At 41.2% G+C, this 14,209-nt stretch overlaps 1 long non-coding RNA gene across 2 annotated transcripts; it reads left to right on the top strand.

The window, feature by feature from the left end:
- The first annotated feature begins 457 nt into the window (after positions 1 to 457).
- LOC142057207 (uncharacterized) lies at positions 458 to 13,130 on the top strand. Of its 2 annotated transcripts, XR_012660576.1 has the most exons (4): positions 458 to 792; positions 1,657 to 1,863; positions 10,894 to 10,991; positions 11,439 to 13,130. It is a non-coding gene; the product is annotated as an uncharacterized LOC142057207 (long non-coding RNA). The 2 variants fall into 2 exon arrangements; XR_012660577.1 differs by lacking the exons at positions 458 to 792; positions 1,657 to 1,863 and adding an exon at positions 9,423 to 10,790.
- Positions 13,131 to 14,209: the final 1,079 nt, after the last annotated feature.

Genomic DNA, 14,209 nt, shown 5'->3' with positions numbered 1-14,209 from the left:
CCGTTGTTTTTTGCAGAGTGGTTTAGTTTTGTGGTTTTTTTTTGTTGGTTTTTTTTTTTTTTTTTCAGGGGCTTATGGCTCAAGGTAATTTGGTTTTTTCAGGGGTTCTCAACTGAAAGGACCTTGAAAGATACAGCTGTCTGGCTGCCTTTTGCTTTTTTCCCCCAATGATAGATATTTAGTGGTTTTCCAAAAGAATTTTTTTCTTTTTTTTTTTTTTTTTAAACACGCATGAAGCTGGACATCCAAAATTGACAGTCACCTTGGAAAACCTTGACCTATTTTTCCTAGCAGGCCAGGGAAGCTGATGCAGTCTAGCTGGCAGCCCTTTCCCACTGTTCCTAACTTTTGTAAGTTAATATTCCAGCCTCGCAGCCTTGCCTAACCTCCTTGTTCATCGGTGTGGTGGTTTTGGTGGCGATGCCAGGTGGGAGAAGGGGAGCACTGGGCAGCAGAGATTCTTTCCACTGACAGAAACAGTGAGTCACTACTGTCCTGTGATTGTTCCCTGGCCTTTTAGCAAAAGGCTGCCTGCAGGGATGAAAGGAAAGTCCTTTCTCCATGACCTACGCTGGGGGTTAGCAGCCTACCAAGCTCCAGCAAAACATAACACGTGGGCTGATTTTGAGCAGTGTAAAGCAGAGAACGAGGGCTGTGAGCCATGGTATCTTGAAGGACACAAGCTGGGAGAGATGGTGACTCCCAGCTTCAGCCTCCCACTATTTTTCCAGCAACAGCTGCCCCACGATACCGCTGGTCGGATGATTGGCAGCATGTTATCGCCTCCCCCAGGTAGTGTCTCTTGGCTTGTCCTGTCTTTTGGTGTGTTTAATCTGGGAAAGAAAAAAATAAGGGTTTTTCCATGCAGTGTGCTAGGATGGCTGAATAACTGTGCTGCTTGTGGGAAAGGGATGGGGACTGGGCCAAGGAGGTGGTCCAATGTGGGAGCAACGTAAGGAGGAGGAGGTTACTGTGAGGGGCGGGTGATAAAGGAGGCTGGAAAGAGGTAGCTGCTGGGCTGACCTTCCTCTTCTCTAAGTTTAAATTAAAAAGATATCTTAACTAGCTTCTACCCACAGTATGGAGAGGGGCAAGATAAGTCCTCTGGTGAGCACCAGTGATCTTAGCTCCTGACTAGCAAAGTGGGAGAGGAAGAAGGTGAATCATGTAGGCTGTTTTACACGTCCAATGCACAGTGAAGCGAGCCAGCCCTGGATCTGAAGCTCACCAAGACTTTCGCTGCCCAGCAGACTGGAAGAGTTGTGTTTAAGTCAGTGGGCAAGAAACGTTGACTTTATTACTGCCCTTATTCTGTTTGTCCTTTGGCAAGACGCTTAAGTCACCTTGCCTCACTTGTAAAAGCATAACGATAATTACCTTCTCCTAGAAGTACTGCAAATTAAAGATCGCTATTGGTAATAAAATTCTCTGAGATGCTTAGAAGAAATACTGCGCCAAGGTGTATAGCATAGTCTCCCTTGTCAGACCTAGGTGCCTGGCAGCTATGCTTTTTCACTGATACAAAATCTATGTTATGCACGAAAGAACAGGCTGAACTGTTAGCTACTGGTCTGAACGAAATAATAAAAAGGGGTTTGAATTCAGTTTTGCTTTAAAGCTTGTTGCACTTATCAACTTTCCATGCTCTCTGGACAGGCAGCATAAGTATTAATCTCTGGTGAAGTATGCCAGTGCTCGCCCCGGGTTGGCGTTACGCAGACCAGACCAGATAATGCCGGAGCAAGGACAGCAACGGGGCAGCAGCTTCTGACGAGGGCGAGAAAGCAGCCGTGAGACAGGATGAGCGTTCGGGATGGAGCAGGACATGGGAGAACATCGGTGCCAGATTGAGTATGTTAAGCAGTGAGTACTGTCACCAATTAAAATAACCATAAAAAACCCAGACATTCCTCGCTGAAATAACTCGTAACAGATCCCGAGCGCTGTTTTACCTTTCAGCAGAGCTCTGCGAGGGAGCCGTGGCCTCTGCAACGTGTAGATCTGATGTGGAAAAGGGACAGAAAAAAGCTGGTTCCCCTCTCCCTTCCCAGACCACACCATCTCGTTACTGTTACTCCTTGCAATGGCCCTTCTGAGGCTCTTTCTCCACCTCTAAACCCTGTGCAGCTTTTCAGCGATCCCTTTTCTGGTGCCCCCCTCCCTCTCCATTAGCAAAGATGCTCCCAGAGTATAAGCCTTCTGGCTGATTTGGGGGTAAGTCACGAAGCTGGTGGCTGGCAGCTTCACCTTGCAACTCTCCTGTCTTATTAAAATACTAAATTTACCCTGCTGTGCTCCAGGCATAGGTTGGGAACTCCTCCAGAGCAGAGGTAAAGGGGAGCTAGAAATGCAAACCAAGAAAGCAGGACCACCTGAGGTCCTCCCCTTGTCCCTTTGGAGAAGCCCCTTATTCTTTTGCTTAAAAAAATAACACTCAGGAAACCCCAGAGCAGCTAATCTAACGTGCAAGCACAAGGTAAGGGAGCGTGTGTTTTAATATGTGCCTTCAAGCTGACAAGTGGCTTGTTTTTCAGTACCAGAAGTGAGTAAATGCTGAAAATTTATCTGCTCTCATCTTTCCAGGTGGTCATTAAAAAGTTTCAGTTCAGCCTTTTTTTCTGCTTGAGAACAGTCATCAAATTTACCTGTAGCCAAATTTAACACCTTAGTTCTTCAACATACACGTGTAAAAGTGTCGGCATGCGTTTGAATGAAAAAAACAAGTTGAATAATGGTAACAAGGTAAAATACAGATTCAAAATACGAATCCAAGCACTGTGGTTTATCTTGGAAGAGGAGATGAGTATCTGAATTGTAGTAGGAGCACGTGGCCCCTGCGGTGGAGCGAACTCATCCTCCCAGCCCGACGGTGATTCAAAGGGCCAAGTGTCACAATTTAAATAACAACCGTGCTAAAATCCTCATTGGTTTAACATTTTGCAAAAGGAGGATGAAATATATTGATACCAAGGCCAGTATATACAGTATCCGTGCTCTGTTTTAGGGAATATTTTTTACAGCAGTGAAACGTCCTTAGGACCCCAAAATTAAACTTTTCAGGTGTCAGTGAGGACCTTACCAGTCACTCATGCTGCAGGCTTGGACCACAGAGCTTTTTTTTTTTTTTAAGGTTGGTTGGTTGGTTTGTTTGTTTTAGGGGAGGAGTTATGTTTTGGGTTTGGTGTGTGTTGTTTCTTTTTTTTTCTTTTGAGTCTATATTAGCTGCTTTAAAATTCAGCCACTAACAGGGTCTCTCTGCCTTCTTGTCCTTTGTCGCCATGATCAGGGGACGCTCTCGTTTGGGAGAGGGGTTTATTAGACATTTTCCAGTATTGCCACAACAGGCGTGCTGCAGATAAGATACTTGTGTTAGAGGGATTTATGCTGCTTCCCCAGTTACTCGGAGAATCCCAGCCTTTTGAATCAGGCTGCGTCAGACCCAGATATTCCGCTTATGAAACAGCATATGGTTTAAAACCCAAACTCTTCTCTCTACTGCTCATTTAGTCAAACCAAATATTTTTTTATTGTTGTTTCTTGACTTTTTCTTTCAGACACAATTCCTCTAGGCTATTGTTATTTCAACAAAAGAGGGGGAGGACAGGCTCAGCTAGTTACTCTGTGGCTTTCTGGTGAGGAATTAAGAAATACTCTAACAGTTTAATAATGATAATCTCCAAATAGTTCATAACAGCATTAAGGGTAATTAATGACATTTGAACAGTAAGAGTACTTAATCCCTAGGGAAATGTGATATCCACAATTTTATTTACATCTGAAGTTGTTTCAAATGTAAAGGAAAAAAAAATAATCTGTTTTTAAAATGGTTTCATACTCGCACTGTTTCAGATTTTGTCTAAATTTATTATAAGCAAATAAAAATAATAGCGTTTTCGCTAATAATAAAAACTGCATTCCATGTTAGATCCAGCATTAGGTTAAAAATAAAGAGGAACTCTTATATGTTTCCTGTGGGATTAAGATTTTCTGAAAATTATAAATCACCAGTGATACTGTGGTTTACAAAGAAGGATAGCTTCTTGTAAAAGACCCACTTATTTACATTTTAAAAATATTTTTCATAGCCTTTAGAGCCATTAAAAGAACTTAAATAATTTTGATGATAAATGCTATGTACTGTAGCTTTCATGTTTTGGTAGCACTTTTTATTTTTTCTTCACATAGCTGACCTCGCTAAACCTTTGAAAAATGCTGTTACATCCTTTTACGTTTTCACAATTTTACAATGAGGGGAAAAATAACTCCTGTGATAGTTTTCAAGATAATACTTGAACTAGCCTGATTCAGATGTTTAGGTTTTGAAAGTCAACAGAAGGAAAAGGGTTTAGTTGACCTTGGGTTTTGAGAATAAATAGGATAACACCTGATTCAAGACAGGAAGCTTTAGTTGGGGTAAATATACAGAGCAAACCAGAAAGTGTCAATCCAGTTTAGCAGTTGAATGCAGCCTCTGCTTTTTTGGTTATGCTCTTGAGCCTGTTTCTACTTTTGGCTTTTACATTCCACAGAACTTCTGTAAAATCAGCAGGGACAGTGCTAATAAATTTATAATGTTGTTTTGTATTTCTGAACATAGTACCTCAGTAATTAAGTGAAATATTTATGATGAATATAAAACAATGCAAATTCATTTGTTTGCCTGAAAGCTAGCTTGTTATTTATTTAGATTTATCTTTGAATGATTCTTTAAATTGAATCACAGTATGAATGAGAGTGATATTTAAAGCAGAGAACATTTGCTATAGCGTATTGATGCATTACACTGTATTATCTAGTGTCAAAGCTATGCAGATGATGATTAAAAAAAACCCCAGAAAACAAAAAAACTTTGACCTAACAAACACTGTCTAGGTTTTTTTGCCCCCCTCCCCTTGTATAAATTCCACAAGCGAAATCATTTCCCAGCAGCTGAAATCTTTAATAAACCTTATGCTTTATCAGAGCTAGCTGTGCATATGCAAACTGGGCCTTGAATTATGGGACAGGTAGGAGTGGGTTCAGCATAATGCAATCTAATTTTTGTCTCAGCTGGCTGTATTTTTCTTCATGGGCTACTTTTGCCAGTAGTTTTTTGTCATTTACTGTTTTCAGTCCAAAGCCTTCTAACCAATTCTAATCCAGTGAATGTAGTGACCTGTGAAAGGAAATGTCTGTGCAAAGTGTCCCTGTGTTGATGATTATGAACTAAATTGTTTACTTCAGTTGGACTTTTTTCTCCTTCCCTAAGTAAAAATTATCTTCCAAAAATAACTTCCTTTCCAAATGTATTATTGTTGCTCTCCTCATCTTTCTGTTTGACAGCCATCATGGAAATGGAATGGTTATTTTGATATAAAAAATGGAAAATATGATTGTTTAATTTTAAAAGTATATTTTATTTTGAAGCTATTTCATGATAGTTTTGTACGTCCACTAATTAGAGTAGCTATATATAGTATTTTATCTAACTCTGGATGGACCGAAAATGCGCTGAAAAAATGTGGAGACTCATAGGTGGGAAGACTCCCCTAAGACTTTAGAAAACTTCAGCAGCATGCGGTATGCACATATCTTCCGTTTCTTGCTTTATCTTGGTTTGCCAAAACAACCCTGAGCAATCAAACTTGACCAACTCTTACACGATTGACAAGGCACAGCTTCCTTAAGGTGCTACCTTGCTGCCGAGGCTACGGCCAATATGTGGGTGCTTGGTGAAAACATGGCCATTACTTGGAAGCTTGATGTGGTAAAGCATGTTATTCCTCAGTTCTGTCATCTTTTTATGTTTATTTTGTAAGTATACAAATAGATTTTAAAATAGCTTCCCTTCATTTCATGAAGGCATCTAGGTTGCCAGGTTCAGGCCGAGAGCAGGGCTCCTGGACACCAGCAAGACCAAAGGCTGAATGTTCCACGTTATGGTGTCGTACGTTGCCACCAAATGTGCTGCCCCCGGAGCACATGTACTGTGATACGTGAGCAGCTGGGGACGCAGGAGCGAGCTGTGCATGACAGTGCTGGTCTCCGAGGCGTTCAGCCCAAGGCAGGCACCCGCAGGGATGTGCAGGTTGGCATTCCTGTTTGCTGGCTTTCTGATAGCTCAAGAGGGAGAACATGAGCAAGGTGTTATGAGGTACCAACTCAAAGACATCCTGTGCTGGCCAGGAGCGGAACAAGGAGTTTTGACTTACTCTATTGACATCTTTAAGAAAGTTTTGGACACTTATTTTTAAAATCTTTTAGAGAAAAGAATTAGCTTAGAATTAGCAGAAGGACTTCCATATTTGCTTTTATTTTGTCAGTGAATAGATTTTATTTTTACACCCCTTTTGCCTTAATATTGGTAATTTCATCTATTAATAGATGGTCTATCAATGACATAAAATATAGCCATTAACTCTAAAATTTCAAAGGGTAAATATTCAATAAATCAACCATGCTTGCTGCTTACTTTCTGGGCTCTTAGAAAACTATTTGAAGCATGCTGTAAACATAGAGGAGGGCTCAGTAAGTTTAGTTGGCTTGAAATGTGCTACTGCGTGTGTTACTATAAGAATGTTGTTTGGAGCCTCTTGCTTGCAGCTTACATTTTTTGGGAAAACAATTTCCTTTTTGGAAACACAAAGCAGGCACTATAGTTTGCCGTTGGAGGGCTGTGAAGTCAGAGTAGGCTTCCAAGGATAGGGAAATATTAAGCACAAAGAAAAGGAAATGGGTGCTGTGCTCTACCTTTTATTACTGCAGAAAGTTAATGTGTGATTATGCCTTGGAAAGTTAAAATGCAGGCACGATGGGCAGTCTGCATCCCTTCTCCTGCACCTAGGTTGAAAGGTCCTGCTGGACTTCCCTTCTTTTCAGGCATTCCCAGGAAGAAGAAGTTGTCAATTTCAGTAAATACAGAGATGCTCCTCTTTTCCTTCAAACCTCAGCGGCATGAAATTTTCAGCTCTCCTCATTTTTAAAATATAAAAATTTATTTCTCCTCGTGGATTCCTCATGTGGAGAGATTTAAAGAAATATATGAAGCACAATTGTAATGAAGAACAAGCAAAACATTCCCACTCTCTCAATTACTTTTGATTAAAAAAAAAAATATTTTTTAGCAAATCTCATATTTTGAGGGCTGCCTCAAGGCTTCAGAGCCCCAAGCTGGCAGTGCCGCAGAGGTAACGGGGTGTGCTGTGGAAGGGTATGGCAGGTGGAGTCCTGCCATTGTCTCAATCCAGCTTCAGAAAGGAGGCCAAAACCCCCCTCTTTGAAGGGATATTTTGGTTAATGTTGTATTTCCTGATATTCCCGGGTTATATGTACAGTAGAGTCAAAAGAGTATTCAAAAATCTCAAAATAGAACTCCAAACTACTCAAAATAGGACTCCAGTAGTACAAATAGCATTCAAATCAGAAATAGCCTGCGCTCAGCTCCTCGCCGTTCCCGTGCCGAGCCCGGCGGTGGTGGGGCTGTGATGGCAGCAAGGTTCAAGCCCATGTTGGCCACCCTTAGAGCTGTGCTGCCCCTCTGGGCTCCCCAGTCTCGCTCCAGATCACAAGCTCACCACGGCACCCGCAGCCATGGCTATGGTTAGACTATGTAGCCGTTCTGTCAATATAAATCGTGATATGATTATGTTGGGTCCTAGCAGATGTATTAAGTTTTTGGCCTTGGCTTTCTGATGTCATTTTAGAAAAGTACTTGGAAAAGGCCCACGAGAAGTTTAAAGTGCATGCATTCTGAGGAAAAAAAAAAAATATATTAAAAATAAAGTTGTTTACACTAATGACCTGAAAGATGTTATAATCTCAGAAGGGCTTTTGCTGTTGAACCCTGCAGTATGTTTTTAGTAAGGGGATTATTAGTTCTCCCTGTCCCCCACCCCCACCCCCCCAAAAAAGAAAAACAACCCTAAACCAAACCCACATTAATGTTGTTAGTAGTATAATTGCCTCAGTCTTAAGATGTGTTTCTCTGCTGTGGTTGACAGTGCTGGGGAAATAGCTGGCTAAGTGATTCTTGGATTTTAAACCACAAAAGACTGATCGTGAGTCCAATATTCACTTTTCAAACTTGGGAGGAACATGATTTTGACCTCAGAAAAGGCACAATGCCTGGACTCATTAACATCCTCATATAGAATTTTTTTCTTTAAGGGAGGCTCCATGGTGTACCTCTAATATTGACTCCTTTTATATCTTTTTTTTTTCTGGGGGGGGTGGGGGTGGCGTTTCAGCAGTTTCAGGTGATGGCCTAAACCTGGTAACCTTCCAGAACAGGCTCTGGGTCTGCTGTGATCAAATGTATGTGGTGGACAGCAGATCCCAACTTTGCTTCAACAGATAATAATATTGTCTGCTTTTGTAGAGATGTTAATTATTAGAAGTTAGCAGTATCGCAAGGTAACTTTTGGTTAGGAAAAGAGAACTTACATTGACTGGAATGTTCAGGTTTTTGGTGGTTGGTAGGCTTTAATACGCACGTGTCTTTATCGGGTGCTGTAAAGGTGGCAGTGAGCCCACGCGGCTGTGGGGATCAGGTGGATGAGTTGGGCTCTCTGAAGCACGACAGAATGTCCCAAACCCACCAGGGTTTAGTGTGGAGTGACAGATCATGTTTTGGGCAGGGTCCTGGGGGAACAAGAATAGGGGAAACATGCAGTACACTAAAAAATCTATTGCTATGCAAGGACGCAGGTCCAAATGGTACCTTCACAGCACTGAAATGGATATAATAGGTTGCTGGCAGACCAATACAAATGATAGTCAGACTAGGTATAGTGCTAGTAGTAGAGTCATGGTCATAATGAAGTGTGGCAAAGAATTAAAAATAAGAACAACTCGGAGACCAAATCTTATCTAGACATTCAAATGCAGATATTTTCAATGTTCTCGTTGGCTTTCTGAAAGGCACTTGCCCTAACAGAGTTTTATCTCCATACCTTTAAGTGGAGATCAGATACCGTGCCAGTAGCAAAAATTTGCTTTAATTATGAAATGAAAATAAGTTTTAGTGGAAATTGAAGTCGTTTAGGTCTCAATCCTGCAAAGAGTTTTATGCTTGTGTTTAATTAGTGTTAACGTCTCTAAGTAGTCCCATGATGAATCCTATCGATGAAAACGGTGCTGCTCAGCTAGGGTACAGCTAAGCATATAAATATGTCCTTGGAAGATTAGGGCTTGGTTTACAATTGTACAGATTCATTTTCACTAAAGATCTCAGAAAGAGGATCATGAATTCAGAGTTAAAAACACATTTTGCTTTCATTGTTTTATTTCCCCGGTTATTAAGAAAAAGGCTAGATATATTAACCTGTTGCTCCATAGATTAAGGCATACACAGTGTTTGCTCCTGTGCAGAAGAAAAGCTTTAAATTCCTTATCATTCTGCTGGCCTGATTTCCACCCTCTCATAGCCTATCATTTGCACCAACTAAAGTATTTCCAGTATCCCTCAGAGAAAAGCAAAGCCAAAGCAAATTAATGAGAGTAGCCACCTGCTTATATAGGTTAGGCCATCTAATCAAAGAACAAGAGCACTACAGTGATGGAACATTGGGTTCAAATAGCAAATAACATATATCAAATATCGAGAGGAACAGTGTCTCAATGTTTTGAGAGAGAATAATACCTGCTTATCGGTTGGCTATCATGAAATGGTCAAATATTCTGAATTTTAGATCACACACTGCATTTGTTGTAACTTAACACTTTTCCCAAATAAAAACAAATGAGGCAAGAAGATGCTTGTCCCATTAGCAATGTGTAAGTGAAAGTCTGCAAATAATTAGATACCTAGGATACATGAAACTGATAAACATTTTAAATTATTAAAAATACTAACAAAGAGCACTAAAGAGGGTTTATTTTTAATGTAGAAATGATTTTCTGATGCAAGTGAGAAACTGTTCTGTATCAGTGGAAAAATATGTATGTGCTGATGCTTAGAAGCCCATAAATTTAAGTTTCCAGTTTATAAAACAAGATTTATTTTCCTGGAAGGACATATATACTTGATAGACACATGCACACACCTATTCTTATAACCACTCTCAAAATTCTGAATTTGGATTACAAATTTTCTTAAAATTCAGACTATCAAAGTAACTTTTTTTCACTCTGAGCACTGAGATCACGAACACAAAGTTGAGAAGCTTTGGGTGTAGGTGTGTGTCCGTGTGTATGTATGCATGCGTTATGCCAGATTAAGAGCAGCGCTTCCCCTGCCCGGTTCCCAACTGCCTTTGCTTAGTTATGAACATAAGAAGATATATTAACTTGCTTACATTTAAAAAATGCATTTCATTCCTGTCTTTGTTGCATGATGAAGGTTGGAGAGATATTTATCTTGAGTGAGAAATAGTGTCCATCTTTCTTTCTTCTCAGTGTCTTCCCAGTAGCATTTTACTAACCACCAATGTTGATTATTTTTAGCTACTTGCTTCTCTCTCCTTTCCCCCAACAGCAGCGTGTCACCCAAATCCACTGAAGTTATTCGGAACAAACCCTTTTTTGAACATTAACATACATTCAAAAGGAAAGAAAAAGCTTCTTTAGTGCCTGGCCTACTTTTACCCAACTGGTGGAAGTCAGTGCCATGAAGAGTTTTGAAGAGGTCAACATCTAGCGATCTTCCTGTGCTGACCGTTGTTTTGCTGTGACCCTCCCGATGGACCTGTCCCAGGCCTCCTCTGTGTTCAAGAAAATAATTTTTCTAACAAAACTTTAGGCCTGCCACCATCCTTGCTGTCAAACTATGAGGGCTTTCGTGGGATATTACTGACCTGATGCACTGTAGGATGGTACCGGAGAAATGTGTCTCTCTGTATGTGCTGCAGCAAGAATTGCATTTTGAAAAAAGGAGCAATTTTATCCCCTTCCTCTCATGTTTTTTTTTTCTAACAGGAGCTTCCTAACACAGGAGAAGAACTGGCTGGTGACTTCCTTGATTGAAAGCAAAACGTTAGTGGAATGGAATGGCACATCTGCCAACGATGCTCTAGGTAATATAAAGTTGCAAACATCAACAAGAGAGCCCGTGTCCTGTGCTGGTGGGCAGGTGAAGTCACAGAGGCAGAAGTCATACCATTCTTTGGCTCAGCTACTTGGGTGAACCTGGCTGAACGGAAGAGGTGATATTCCAGTGGTGAAGACAAATAACCTTTCCTACTATCTGTTGGTTGATCCAGGAGATTTCTTCTTATGTAGGTAGTTGATTTCATCTTCGTCTGAAGTGTGACTTCATTGTAACGGATGAAGCATAACAGCTTTTTATTTCCTTTCTAGTTGCTACAATGAGAATAATGTGATATATTGAAAGCTAGAAACGTGTTAGATCTGGACTGCATTCTTTCTACTGGCTTACTTTAAAATACTGACTCAAGTTTAGGACCTCTGTGCTTTTTTTCTTTCGAGCCTCCAAGGTGAAGGTCTTGGTTCTTGCATTTCAGGTATTAACAAGCATTCTGTGCTCAAGAACAAAAAAAAAATGCATCCGTATTGCTTTGAAAGAGGAAGAGAGAAAGAAGACCAAAAGTATACCTTGCTGTTAATGGACTGCTCTGAAGTATAAACATAGGCAGTATAGAATAGAGTAAGTCACCTGAAAATTGTTTGCCATAGTTGCCATTGTTTTCCATGGTTTCTACAACCATGGAAAAAAACCACACAATGTACTTGTTTTTCAGTTTTTACTTCCTCAAAGTGGTAAAAATAGTACTCTTTTCATCTACTTCAGAGGAGCGTTGTAAAGACAAATATCTTGAGTCTTGGCAACTGCTAAGATCCTTCTGTGTGCAAATAACCATGGTGTGTCTTCAGAGGAAATCTCTGTAAAGGCCTGTGAAAGGGTTTTATCTTATCTGACTGCGGTTCTCCTATCGCACTGCCCGTGCTATCCCACCTTGCTGGCCACAAGGTACTTGCAGTGTTTTATTAACTCTCTTTGTCTGCTTGACCAGTGTCTGTTTGCTGGTGCTTTTGTGCCAGAAGTTTCCGCCAAGGGCTGAGATTGATGCCTGCCAAGGGAAGGTGGAGGATTGAAAGAGCAGTCCCTGGTGAGATGACGTCCTTCTGAGCAGAATGAAATTCAGGAATACCTTCTGCAGGGAAGTTGGGCTGATTTAAGAGAAAATGTGGGGAGATGAAAAGCAGTCACCACTGCGTTACGGAAATAGGAACAGAAGGGGAATAGGATGCATTGAGTGGGAGGGATAAAATGTAAAATAACAGGGTCAGTACTGTTAAATCTCACATGACCTTGTGTTTAACTAGGCACATCAAAGGCTGTGTCTTCTCCAGCACGACATGTGCTCCTTCCTTACCTCACTTGGTACTTAGCCTTTGCTTGCGATGGTGAATCAGACAGGTCACCGCAGTGCTTTGCTCTAGCTTGTCTTGCACATAGCAGGACACCAAATTGATGGCTGCTCCTCGCCCTGAGACTCCGAGCTCCTCTTGGCTTTAGCACAATGAGTTCCCTCTGATCTGAACGTCTTCAGCTGTTGTCCTCTTTGCAGGGGGCCCTCATGTTTGGCAGCCACTGCTGGATCAGGCCCATGCAACTGCTACTGCAGCTCGTCTTCTCCAGCTTAGCTCCAGGTTATCGGAGTCTGAGGATGAAGTCAAAGATCTTTGATCCTGACGAAGCCACAGTGCATGTGACGAATGTGTTGGCAGCTGAGAGGCAGAGGGATCAGGACAGGTTTCATCAGAAAAGGGTTGAGCAGTAGAGAAGGAAATTTTTTCATGCCTAGTTCTGAGAGAAAAACAGTCTCAAAAAAAAAAAAAATATCTGTGGTTGATTTATATTTCTATTATAGGCTTATCCTGTTAGTTTGTTCTTGGAGAAGAGCCGTTCCCTGAGGTACGATTTATTCATTTTAGAAACTCTCCTCCCCCAGGAAACTTGCAACAGTGGAAACAACAAATGTTGGGACTGCGTTTGAAGGAGGAATCTAGCAAAAGCGATTGAGCAGCTGTATTCAAGGCTGCATGCAATGGCTAACTCTCCTGGAGTGCAACCACTCAGCATAAATAGTTGAGGAATGCTTGTTCCTCAAACAGGAGGATTTTGAGAGTCATAATGGCTGTTTTAGAAGTTTCCCCAAAGCAGCATTTCTCCCAGATTCTGTTAAGGTGATGAGTTGCAGAAAAAAATAATAAAAAGAGAATTATTCTCTAACGATAATCAGATATTTTGCTTTGGTTTTTATTGCACGGGTGTCACGGTGAAGGTAGAGGATGGTGAGTGTAGTGAGGGGCTGGACGGGCGCAGGAGACATGAAAGACAAAGCTAGGCCGCGAGCTTGCAGATCGCAGGAGACCTTCGCACCCATGAAGACGCTGCTGCTGATTCAGGCCTGTGGCTGCGTGCACACCCAAGAAATACACATGTGCTTATAGAAAACAGATTTAAAAGGTAATCGTGAAATTGCTTTAGAGCTCTGGATGTGTTTGGAAGTTTGTGACTGGTTGTCAGTGATGTCATGACCATATTTATTATAGCTCATAAATGGATGGGTCTGACTGTTTTCCTTATTTTAATGTATAAATTGCAGTTTATAATGGCAATAAAACACTCCAGGCTGTGCATTTCAGGGTGATTATTGCATTTCTCAGGTGGTTAAAGTTACTCTAACTGCCTTTCAGCTCAGATTTCAATAGTATTTGCCCAGTCTTCAGGCCATTTTTACTTGTATTTTTATGTACAAACCTCAAATTAAAGTGTTTTATTGCTTTTTAATTAAAACGTTGAAGTGTAAAGGAGAAATGGACACAGGCAGATAGAAAGTCACAGTACTAGGTGTTTTGATGTAAGAAGGGAATATATGAGAAGGTAGATGGGGAAAGGAGAAGCTGCAGAGCCTGTCACTGCGTTCGGGTATTTCACAGGTACCCACTACTGGTTCCAGTAAACACGTGATTGGGTAGAAACATTTGTGAGCCAAAGGGGTTGGTGTCTGCCTCGTAAAATCTAGAACAGAGAAATTACGGACTAAATGGCTGTGAACCCTTAATTAAGTGCTCAGCACCATTGCGCACTCCTGGTTGAGTCTGAGGTGTGCTGATGCTCCCCACATGGCAGCTTGTGATGCCTCAGCTCACGGTGTTCCTGATTTTTAAGAGGGGAAAAAATTTTCTCTGGTCTCCTGCGTTCTCACTTGTGAGACCCTGACCACCTCACGCGTGGCTGATAGTACAGGGCAGACTCCAAATCCAG

The sequence above is a fragment of the Phalacrocorax aristotelis genome, chromosome 5 (assembly GCF_949628215.1).
Source record: "Phalacrocorax aristotelis chromosome 5, bGulAri2.1, whole genome shotgun sequence".
Taxonomy (NCBI): Eukaryota; Metazoa; Chordata; class Aves; order Suliformes; family Phalacrocoracidae; genus Phalacrocorax; species Phalacrocorax aristotelis.
This window is presented reverse-complemented; position numbering and strand designations above follow the sequence as displayed.